The following is a 12,849-nucleotide window of genomic DNA, read 5'->3' on the forward strand; positions in this document are numbered from 1 at the left end:
ATTTTAAGAACATTTAATGTTTCTCCTCTCTAAGCAGGCCTATTTGCTGAAAAATTTAATCTCATTAACTTTAATGACCATGGTAACAAGATTCAGTTCTTGCCCGGATAAAGACACGTTTGTATGCGCACTTTACAAAGTGTAATGACCACGGACTACAGAAATGGCACATTTCTTGATTAGTTTAGCATAATTTTACAGATTGCTGCAGATAGAGCTACAGCTGTCTTTTAAAGCTTATGTATAGATTAGGTCTTTACAGATGGTCTTTCATATTAAGATTGCTTGAAACATCAAAGGAGATGTGTAGTATTTTGACAAAAGCACGGGCTTAGTAAGTGCACCAGTGTTCACCTTCTCTAACATTTTAGATTGAGGGCCACTAACTTCCCTACATGATGCTTTCGAACACAGCAATTTGTGACTAAACTTTGACACTTTAGAGATGTGTTGCAAGAAACAATTAACATTTAGAAAGCATCCTGAGGATAATTAGTGCTACAAGTGCAAGGACTGATGCTGTTAATGCCAAGAAGGAAGAGCTTGTTAACTCCAACCTTTAGATGAAAAGAAAAATGCAAGCATAAAGCATATACGGAAATGTATTTCTTTCAAATCAACATTAAATATATAAAGGCTTGGGATGGATCTCCTCCAGGATAAATCGAATGATGCCTGTGAATGTCCTTTTGCTTGGAAACACATCATGTACACATATGCAGATACAAAAACAGTGAAAAGCAGCTGCTGACTGAATCGTTCTCTTGGAAGACATGTATACCACTATTTGCCTTAATATATGAGTCATTATTATACAGTTGGTCATTCATATACATGACCGTAACAAACACCCTGACAGTGGGAGCCAGGAAAGAGGCTCTGCAGATCAGGTTTTCTGCAATGCTATCCTTGTGGCATAGAATAAAGATGAACTGAAAGAGACCTAGAAGGAGATGTGAGATACGTGATTACATGCAGTGTTTTGTGCCCACATGGAGAAAACCTGGGGAAAGAATCAATTGCAACAGCTGGGTCAGCAGGAAATGATGCAGGCAAGAGATGAAGGCCTGCAACTATGTTAACAGGCTACGTCCTGCACAAGAAAGGGACCATAAAATGGATCTTTTCCCCAGCTAGAACAATGTAAGCCCCTGCAAACATTGCTATCTCCTCCTCTAGTTTACAGCCACTGAAGATGGACCTGAATCCTGTTAGGAGTTACCTTAAATACTCAAACAGAGCTGGTAGGAGAACTTTTAAACTTGATAAAGAAGAAGGTGAACCCAAAGTTTCAGAAGAAGAAGCCATGCTAGGGTAGAACACAAGGCTTGTCTCATTAAGAGCTTTCATGTCACTTCCTGCACAAAGCTACAACAGAACAAAATCTAAGAGCAAGTCAGGAGATTGATCAAAGCTTCAATTAAAAAAAGAAAGTTGTAAATAATTTAATGTTATTACAGACAATCCAGCAGGAAGATGTATGGAGTTCTAATGCACTGAACTTTTTTATACCATTCAACTACAGTATGGCATCTCATTGTAGAATATGACATCCCTCCAGTAATGATGCTCATAGTTCATATACATCTGCTGAGGACTTTCACAGCTCTCAACAGTAGCTCAGTGCTCCCCCACTGATAGCATAAAGCTTAAATTCATACACACTATGAAAAAGATCAAATCACCTTAAGATATTCTTACTCCCAAGCAATTTGTCACTGTACTTTTACTGAAGATTCAGCTACAATCCCATTCTCAAGTATTTTCAGAGGTATAAAAGATTGGAGTTTTTAATTAGGATGCCTCAGCAACATGAAAGAATGAATAACTTACAAGGAACTTGATGTGGGCTTAGTGAAAGGGTGCTACAGCTTAACAATCCATATTTATTACTTCTAATGAGTACAGTCAGTTTTTTCACTTCAGTTCCAGTCACTAGCCAGGATACAGATACAGCAAACAACAACGTGAAGATGTTTGTGATGTAGACTAGCATTGTGGTTGCTTCACAGCATTTCTGACATCAGTTATACTCGAGCTATGGATGAACAACCAGGATTTTAATTATAGACTATAAAGAAAAGCAATGAACAGAAGTGTTTACAAACAAGGCAGACTCCCCTTAAACTTCCTCACCGTAGAAAGGCGCCACTAGCACTGTTCTTCACCTCCTATCTCTCCATAAGCCTTTTTGGGTTTGCTTCTAAAATGCTGGCAGTTGTCGCTGGCTTTTCTAATCATTGTGGCTCACAACAGAAAAATAAATGAAACCTGTGCTTAATTATGAGCAGCGCAGCATAAAGTGCACCCTGACACTTAACACATTCCCCACAAGTTTTTTCTATGATGCACTTAATGAATTTTTGAACATGAGAATGAAGAAGCAATTTCCTAAAGGAAGAAGCTGAAATACTTTAAATATATATATATATATATGTTTCAAGTAGTAAAATATGTGGTATCAGGAAACATAACGTTGAAAGTTGTTTTCTTAACAGACAGCAGTCGTGCCCACTTTATTCCGGCTGACCTATATACTTTTTCCTTACTTGTGCTCAATATTCATCTCCCATTGATTATTTTCAACACTTTTTTCAGCAAGCAGCACTTTTAGGTTAAAACATCTGAGAAACCTCATCCAAGTACATCTTCTTTTTATGACAAAATAGGGACTGCATGAAGGAGGAAAACACTTCTACAAAATCTATGCCATAAAATACTTTTGACAAAGTTGTATTTTCAAAGGCTCATGTGATTGAAAGTATGTGCAAAGTTTTTGTCAAGTCTTGACCACAGGACTTAAACTCTGCTGAGTCTAAAGCATCTTCACAATTCACTTTTATTCCTAGAAGAGTATCTATGCCCTACGCACAGTAACACATGGTGTCAACACAACACTTAAAAAATGAATTATTTTGTTCCATACATTTCATTGTGAAAAGGTGAAAAACTAAATGTGTTTCAGAAGTGAAGAGCTGGGGGAGGAACGTGAAAAAATTACTGTGAATAGTTACCTAAGTTGAAAGAATTATAACACTTCCTCCATGTGTAATGTACATGTTCATTCTTGAGATCACATCACAAACCTGCTCCCATAACTAAGCTCACACAGCCAATTCATGTGGAACATAAAGACAATCCTAGGCAATACCAATGGCAGTGGAAAGCATTACTTCAGAAGTTATACCAGCAGTAACTGCAGTTTTCCAGTCTTTCATTCTGTACTCAAAAATATAAGCCAGTTGCCTGTTCCAGCTGCAAACAAGAAGGCAGCTGGATCCTGTGGTCCCACAGTCCCTGTCCCAGGCTGTCATCTTCAGACACGAGAAGTCATCAGCCCCCTGATGCCCCTCATTGGAATGATCTTTCAGAATGGACAACCTGCACCAATCTGGAGAACCACAAGACAGTTGCTGAAACTATTTCTACGCTGTTCCCAGAGTGAGATGATTGTTGCCTGTTCTCCGTGATTTTACAATACCAACCAGGCAGATGAACACTGAAGGTGTTTATTACTTTTAATTAGTAACCAAACTATAGAATAAAACAGTGACAAAGCAAGTAGGATCTCCTGTAACATTCCAGTATCATTTGCAACCCCTGGTGACAAGATTTTAAGAACAGATCACTTAATAAGCTTAATGGTTATCATACTTCTATAAGATGACAAAAGTCAGACAGAGTACAGCACAACATAACATTATTTAAGCACCTGATCTTGTATTCTGTCTCTTCGTTTTGATGCACTGTAGGAATATACTCTCGGAACAGCATGCCAGTTTATTTAGGAAGCCCACAAATCACATTTCAAGTAGTTTACATTTGCATAAAGTATCCCAAAAGTTACTGAATTACTTGGATTTAAAATAGTCTTATCTCTCTTTTATGTTTCTCTCCATTCAGCACTATTACGTTTTCGAAGATTCTGAAAGTAGGACAAATGAGAGCCACATGCCAGGCCCTAAATAGCATCCAGAAAAAGCTGACTGCATCTTCATGCTTCCCAAAACATCCACTCTGAAGTACAGTTCATTTAGACCGACTCAAAGCAGCATTAAACTCTCACACTTCACATTTTGCTTTCACCATGAATAATATTCCCAGACATACAAAGTCCTATCTAGTACCAAGCTACTCAAAAATTTAGTACCTTTCCTGAAAAATTCAATATAAATTTGCTTTTCCTGCCTGTGGTGCCTACCAACTTGTTTTGAAAAGCCTGCCATCTTTTCTTGCAGTTTGTTCATATAATTCCAGTATACAACGTTTGGAATAATCAGAGCTTTCAGTAAATGCTGTGACGCATTGGTTTGGCTCTCTTGTGCAGAGAGATCTTAGTAAATTTGCCTGGGGACTCAACAGACTGCTTGAACCAGAGCTTACATCTGCTGTGAATTTGTTCATACAGATCCAACTCTTTCCACCTTTCTCCTTGCCCCACTTCCTGCACCTGGAATACTTCTCTAGAGCTAGACTAGGACATGGAAAAAGTGTGAGGCTGTTAGAAGTTAAAACCAGCAGCTTAACCACCTTACACGGCAAATTTAAGAGGCTTAAACTCATCAAGTGCAGGAGTTGTCAAGTTGGATGTTATGCATTAAGCATGGGAAACTAAATACATGTGACAAATGCATTTCTTTCCATGTGAATTTAATGATTCCCAGCTAATGTATCCAAATTAAGTCACGCATCAGTTATGTCTGAACACAGCAAAATGACAATTAACATTATGTACATAATCAACCATAGGCTTTTTTTTTTCAGTTCAGAACTGATTCCAGGCGTGCTGCAGGCCCAATTTTCCTTCAGCTGAGCAAGTAGTGATCTATTACTTGAGCATCACCCACTTAGAATAATCAGTCAGCACATCCACATTCATGGAAACAAGATATTTCACAGGTAGCAACTTAAATAAACCACTTGAAAATGAACAGCTCACATTAGGTTGTCAGTTTATCCAGCACTATAAGCAACCTTCCATTTGACCTTCCTGTAACATACAGGATCAGGACTTGTTCACAACTGTAAACAGGTGGAAAAAAAACCAAACAAATCACAAAGTCAGCAATGCTTCTTTTTTTATTATTTTTTTTACAGTAATTTCAGAATACCCTGAATCACAAGTGCAGAAATATTTGTGACAGAGGTAAAATATTCTTTACTAAAGAAGCTCCATCTTCTTTCCCCTGCACTTGGAAATAAGCCGCTCTGTCTCACAGCAGCTAAACAAGTAAAGAACTTGCTGAGGATGCTTTGTGTGATCTCAGATATAGCTACCCCAACTAAAAAGAATGTTGTTCTCTGACTGCAGCCCACTGACAGGAATTTTACTGACTAAAACTCAGCTGTGACAGTTGCAGCCTGCTCCTGCAAGGCTGAAGGGCAATTAAAGGTCATTGTCTGTAAGATTACACCGACCACACAGAGCATATCTGGATGTTGAGGCTGAGGACATCCTGCTTTGAGTCACTGCAGTACGAATAGAGCTGGTACTTCATTCCACGCACTCATCACTTGTGCTTTCACATCTGGTCACACAACCCTAGGCCTGAGAGAACAGGGTGGGCCCCATCCTTCCCCAACTGAATGCACCTTTAACAGCTTTATTCCACTTGTAAGAACATTTCCAGCCATGGTGCATTCCACAGCAGATCACACAATTCTTTCTTCAGGCATAAAACTCCTTTATTACCAACTACATTAACATTTACATACATGCTTTCTGAACGTGCATGTACAGGAACACCATCATCTAGTTAAAGTGTCATTGACCTTCTTTTAAATAAAGCTTTCTTACTCTTCTCACAGATGAGGCGTTGAAAAGCACAAGTGGAGCAGGAGTTTCATCCCCACTCAAGCTGGCATCTTGAAGAAGTTGTCCTTATCCCCTGGAGCCCACTGTTAGAAGGGCCTCCAACCACTTTCCATAGCTCACAAAGGTCCCACTTCAAAATGGGGGCATTCCTCAGATGGTTTTTTGCCAGTTGTAAGTTTGAGGTGCTAAGAGAAAGCCCAAAGTATTCAAACTTGTCTAGACAGATGCACACTAAGTAACTTTCACTCGTATTTATATTAGCTATAAATTAGGTATTTATATGCTCCTGCAATAGGACTTCAGAGAAAAGACACTACCAGAAGAAACAGAGTCATTGACACTGACACAGTTCCATTTCAGTTTTAATGGAGGGTTTTAACTCTGAACAAATCCACGATAAGACTAGCATAAATGAAATGCCCTTAAAAATAAGATTTCAGCTTGCTTATGTTTTATAAAAGCCCATAATCAGTTCCTAATTTGAACATCTGTATAACATATTTTAAAGCAGAAAAAGTACAACATATGACTTTATGTGCAAAAATACAAAGTTGTAAGAATTTCTTACCACTCCTTTATTTCCCTATATTTCCCTAAGGCTTCCAGTCACCATCCTTCACACTTTTCAGCCTGGATGCCCTTCACATTTACCACCACCATGAAGAAATGACTCCTATCAAAGTGTAGTGCTACTTTTGTTCCGAGGTACCCATATCTGCTAAAGCACCCTCCGTTCCAGTGACAGTGTTTTGGTGCACTGACAGTCTGAAAGATACTTGGGATTTAGGAATGCTGCGTGTTTCTTCTTTTGACAAGTATTTCTCATATTGCTCAAAAGTCTTCCATCTGAAATGTAACTCCAGAAAGAAAGAAAAATGTAACTGAACATAACCAAAACCAATGAGAGATTGAAAGCATTTCAGTGGGCAGGAAGAAAACAGCATGGAGTAAAAAATAGTTTCTCATTGCAAAAGCCTTGAACCACACATCTCATCTTTATCAAGTGTGATTTAATAATACAGTGTAAAGCTAATACACTGTGGGCTTGCTTTGTTTGCATGCATGTTTGTTTTTCCTTTCATTTCATTGGCCCATTCCTCTACAGCATCTGCTACTGGCCAGTGCCAGAGATAAGTACAGTAAAACCCCAGAGCACACTCACAGTGGCAGTTCCTGCCCCGTCTGCCAACTCTTCCTTCATCAAGGAGTTTTCAGGTACAGGGTAGGCAGAAATCTCATAAGAATACAATTGTCTGCTGCAGAGAGAGATGCTGAATCATGCCCTCAAAAGCTGTTACTGAGCTACAACCAGCTATTCTAAGTGCTTGGTTTAAACAAAAACAAGACCAAACAACCACAAACCGCGTGTGATATTTTTACAGATGAAGTATAAACTGCAGCTAAGCCAAGTAGAACAAATACCCATCTAAGGTAGAGCATCCCTGGGCTTCCCTAAGCAATCACACTTAGGGAAGCATAATTTCACATTAAGAAGATGTTCAAAAGATTCGGAATTTCTGGTCATGGAGTCTACAAATTCATGGATGCATCAAATTTGGGATACGAAGCCTGTTTCTTTAAGAGAGCCCATGCAGAAAACTAAGAAGGCAATTAACTCGAGTAATAAAACCATCAGTTTTATTTAGCCAGATGACCACAGCCCTGATTCATCACTGCTATCATCCCCTTGCCTTCTCTTCAAGTTATCCTCCAATGACAGTGGGTGAAATAAAAACAAATATGCATTTTGTCAAGGATTTATTACAGCAAAGACAGAACACAAACAAAATTCTTCAGTAGTCTGCTGAAGAAAAATCCCTCACTGCTTTCTGACATTTTTATGTTTACTTAAACAGAATGATAAGTGAGCAATTGAACTCATCAACAGTGAAGCAGAGAATAAGTGAGCAATTGTACTCATTAATACCCTTTTCAAATTATAACACTAGCAGATCATATATCGAGACTTTGACCAGCTAGATTTAAAAGCCTTCACTAGTTACTGCTTTTAAAACATATGATTGGAAGTAAATTACCATCTCGTTATTTAGACCGTGGCAGTCTGAGGTTTTGCATATTTTATGACCCGTTGTCTTTCTCATTAAAAAAACAGGAAGGAAGAAGGCAGGCGTCCTCCACTTCTCAAGAAGACAGGGGAAGCCATCAACCCCAGACGATGAGAAAAATCAGAACCACTGAAATTCTCGTTGCCATGGACAGCCGGAAAGATAAAAAAAACAGTACCGTCAAAAAGTTTTTTGACCTTGAAATTTGATTTCTGAAGTTATCATAGTATCATAGTATCATAGTATCATGCGAGTTGGAAGGGACCTTAGAGATCATCGAGTCCAACTCCCGGGTTTTGAGCCCTCTGTGTAGCAAAGCGGCACTTCTACCCCCTAGCGCCACAGGGGGGATTCGAACCCGGGCGCTTTGGTGCCGCAAGCAGCACTTTATACCACTGCGCCACCGGGGGCAGTGCTTGATGATGCCATCATTTAAACTGAAAAAAAGCAAATAAAACAGCACATTCCTAAAGATCTTATAGGGACTCTAACCATGAGATTAGAAGAGCTGCTAATCAGAGTCATAGAATATCCCAAGTTGGAAGAGACACATAAGGACAATCAAGTCCAGCTCACCTACAGCAAGGAGATTTAAGCACAAGCTTAAAGCACATTCTTTAGGGTCTTCTCAACCAGGCCCTCTGTGGGATCCATTGCTTGCTTCTAAAATGGAAAATTTAAATTTTATGGATTTTTGCCATTACTCATTTCTAACCCACTGAGATCCTAGGAGTTCATGCATTTGGCATCGGGAGCAGTCTGAAAAGTTAAAGAAATTTTATCTAACATCTTCCTCAGGTATTATGTGATGCCTGGTCTCACGGGCTGCATGTCGCTGACTGAAAAGTGGAAGGCTGAATTGGAACTAAAAAAAACCTGCTTGTTTTTCACCTAATAAGTAAACAAAATATCACCGACAAACCAAAGGGGGATAAGTTCTACAACTTCTATGCTTCCAAAGCAGAACTAGAAAAAATCCACAGAACACCACTGGTTTTGTGAAGCAATTCTCTGCATACTGCAACTTTTTAATACAATACGTTCAGGATTTATCCAATTTCCATGCCAATGCAACATAACAACATATCAACACAGATAATGCACAGGATACCATCTTTGTCACCTTTTTAAAAAGGTGAGTTAAAGTTAAGAATCCAACTGGACAGGGACAGATACTTTTTATGGGCAGAGTGGAACAATCCTATTAGTCTGCTCAGTTGTACTTTTGCGTCCCCATTTGGTTAGAACACGCTCAGCTTAGTCAGAAGTTTACTAGCTATGAAAACTCATCTTACAGGTCTAGAAAACTTACAGATTTGTGCTACTCCTATGACAAAAAAAATCCACTGAACATTTCTGTTCTGAAATTCAGCAGCATATCTCCCTTCACACAGTGAAGAACCAGTAGTTTCCTTAAGAGTCCAAATGCCCCGGTGGCGCAGTGGTATAAAGTGCTGCTTGCAGCACCGAAGGGCCCGGGTTCGAATCCCCTCTGTGGAGCAGGGGGTAGAAGTGCCGCTTCACTACACAGGGGGCTCGAAACCTGGGAGTTGGACTCGATGATCTCTAAGGTCCCTTCCAACTCGCATGATACTATGATACTATGATGATACCTGAGCCAAAAAAAGAATGCTTACCCCCTCGCCCCTCTCTCCCCCCTTTTCCTGAATCAAATATTTTCACTCAGAAGTTGTTGACAAAAACTGAATTGTATTACAGGCAAAGCTGTCAACTACTGTGTCTTAGGGCACCTTTTACCTTGCAAAACACATTTTCTGTTTGGATCACTTTTGTCCAATGACAACAGTAAAAGCAACAAGTAGGGAACTCCTTGTCATTCACTAAATGTTAAAAACTGCATTAACAGTTTCAGCCACTGAAGGCAAATGTAAAACCTGGAGATAGATCTGCATTCAAAGGAACAGTGCACTTTTTGAAGTCCTCCTTATCCTTATGAGCAACAATTCAATTTCTATTATGTATCTCAATTACACTGAGCTTTTGCACTCTATACACAGTCAGCACTGCTGCCTTTTGACTATTACTGTAGCTGACAGCATCGCTTTTTAGTTAACGTGACATTAAGGCCCAGAAGAACTAAAATTATTTCATTTTATAGCACTTGGCAGTTTGCTAGCAGTTCAAAACACTTTTAGACTTTATTGCACTACAGAAAGGCAATTTTCTAGTATCACCACTTTCATCAATCATTCAGTAAAAGACTTTCAAAGCATAATAGAAATTTCTTTGATTTTTCTGAAAGCAAGGGACCTGCAATTTAGAATGCACTGCCACTCGCACAACACTCAAACACACCTGCAGATAGTTGTCAAATTGCTCAGATTAGTTTTCATATTGGGAATAAAAACTCATGGGAATAATTGCATGTTTGAACAAAACCTAGGGGGGAAAAAACAAAAACAACTAAACAACAGAACCAACAAACCACCACAACAAAATAAACTGAGAAGAAAAAGGGCTTGGTATTTTATAAGGTAAAGTTCCCTATGAAATCTACTCTTAGATAAAGAGCCTTTCCTTTTCTTCAATAATTTGCCATCCTTCAAAAACAGAGCAGCTGAGCCGTGGCAAACTTTGTGGTCTAAAGCCACAGGAAAAACAAGGTTTGCAGGCGAGCTACTACACGTGACAGCAGTAACACCTTGGGTGGGGCAGAGGAAGAGATCTCTTTTTTTTCTTTAGGTCCTCTTTTGGAGCTGAAACAAGAGTGACTTCAAAGAAAGGTGCAAAATAACGTTCAGATAAACCCTCAGTATTATTATGTGTATTGTAATACACACACACACACACATATACACACAGCTCCGTGTGTGTCAGTGCTTATACTCTGTACACAGCTGCCAGCCCCAGACACTTCACATTCAGCCTCCAGCTGACTTAGGGACCAGAGAGGGCCCTTCACATCAGGTCGTGCCCCAACAAAAGGGGCTCATGCATGGTGTACTTAGAACCCTCCATGCACCTCTTTGCTCAGAAGCCTCAGGAAGTAACAGCACACTGGAATTTCCCTTTACACAGAAGTAACACCCAGACCTCTTCGGGGAGATAAGGCAACGCAGAAGTTACCTGGACAAAATATAAAGACCATATAGTCAATCAGACAGCTACACAGAAATCCTCCTACAGCCTGCAAAGGTAATTCTATATTGGATTACTTTGATGCACTCTGTTGTGCCTACAAAGTTACCGGGCAGCCTGTTTTACTCCCTACCAGATTACCTACCAATCATCCTTGGTCAGGATTTTTTTTTCCTCCCCCATCACTCGTGCTTTGATAATATGTATAATTAAAACAAAACAAAAAGACAACCTCAAAAACAGCAACAGATTACATTTCTGGATCAAAGTGATGATAAATAAGATTAAAGCACACCACTGCAGAAGCACATTGATGGTAAACTGCCCACAGATGGTTGATATATAAATGTGTGTATATAAATATACTGTTTAAGTTTCACTCAGTTTTAAAAGTAATCTCCTTGGAAAGTACCTACTTTAGTAATCATATATATATATTTTCTGCCTAGTGTGGGAAACTGCTTCAAATCTAGGGAGCAACACAATTTTCATTTCTTCTTCAAATACCTACTGCCACAATAACATTTCTCTCAAATTAAAATGAGGATATGAACTTTTTTCCAAAAGCAAATGGGAGCATAAGGCATTTAAACAAGAAGTCAGAGAACGAGCAAAGAAATCAAAGGCCAAAAACATACCTCATTCACAACAATATACGCCAGGATCACAATTCATTCCCACACCCCATTACCATACTACTCAAGGAGTCCACAAAGGACTACAACTCTCCTTCCCTCCTACACAATCAGTTTGCATGTAAAACCTTTGCCATTGCACAGCTGAAAAGCAAGGAGCCCTGGTCACGTTCAATGGCTGCTCTTCATGAATAAGTTTCCTCTTCAAGTTGTCCCTTGAAAAGTGACAAACCTTTTGCCTTATAATGTATCTGATGTATCATTATTATTTTTTCTTCAACTGGAAAACAAGCCAACACCTCACCTCAAATTTACAATAGCCAAAACAGGAAAAAGTGACTTGGTTTCTCTAGACAAATATAACCCTGATGGAAACATACACTCAACCATGCACTGAAAACCGAGATGCTGTGTTAGATTCACATTTAAAATGAGGGACACATTTTATGAGAAATGAGGGTTTCTGCGAGCACAAAGCTGATTTACATCAAAGGTTTGGCTTCATGGTGAACTCCAGGTAAAAAGGGAACACCTCTGCTCAGCGGTGAGGACATGGACTATCCAGATCACTTTCCAGAAACCAAAATACAGAACCTCGCTTTGTTAAAATCCTCCCGGTAGCACCAACAAAAAGGTAATTTGCCCCTTTTCTTAAAATGCAGAAGAACCAACGCAATTGCTTCTAGAACGACAAGAAACAGCAGATGCTACTTTTCTCTGTGTATAAGCATGAGGAATCACAAGTTTGGGTAACAGGAGACAAGACTCGTAATCCTCTCTCACATGTTACTTTTGGCTATGCTAATTACCTATAGCAAGCACTTGAGTTAACATCTCTCACAATGTAGGAATTAGTAACTACTAGAAAGCTCTGAATTTCAAGGCTGAGACATGCTGTGCCTCTTTTGCAAGAGACCACAGGGTCACAGATTTCAGTGTCTAACCTCTTCAAGCCCAACTTCAGTCCACGACACAGGTGCTGTTTACAAATCCCCTTAAGAGGCATTTAAGCTATTAAAAATAATTGTGACTGCACATTTGATCCACATTTTGTAACTTCACAAACATTTCATTTCTACTGAGGCAAATTCTAAAACTTACATTATTCTGGAATCATACTAAATCAGCAGCCCAGTTGTTCCAAGCAGCTCTTCTGTCTGATCGGATGTTATCTCTGTTTATAATCTAAGTGCCTATGACTAAAACAAAAACTATAAACTGCATTCTTATGAGG

At 39.3% G+C, this 12,849-nt stretch overlaps 1 protein-coding gene across 8 annotated transcripts in view; it reads right to left on the reverse strand.

Annotated features, from left to right (window-relative positions):
• Positions 1–12,849, reverse strand: part of OSBPL3 (oxysterol binding protein like 3) — an 88,211-nt gene that overhangs the window by 56,407 nt on the left and 18,955 nt on the right. The window lies entirely within an intron of this gene.

Source organism: Excalfactoria chinensis, chromosome 2 (assembly GCF_039878825.1).
Source record: "Excalfactoria chinensis isolate bCotChi1 chromosome 2, bCotChi1.hap2, whole genome shotgun sequence".
Lineage (NCBI taxonomy): Eukaryota > Metazoa > Chordata > Aves > Galliformes > Phasianidae > Excalfactoria > Excalfactoria chinensis.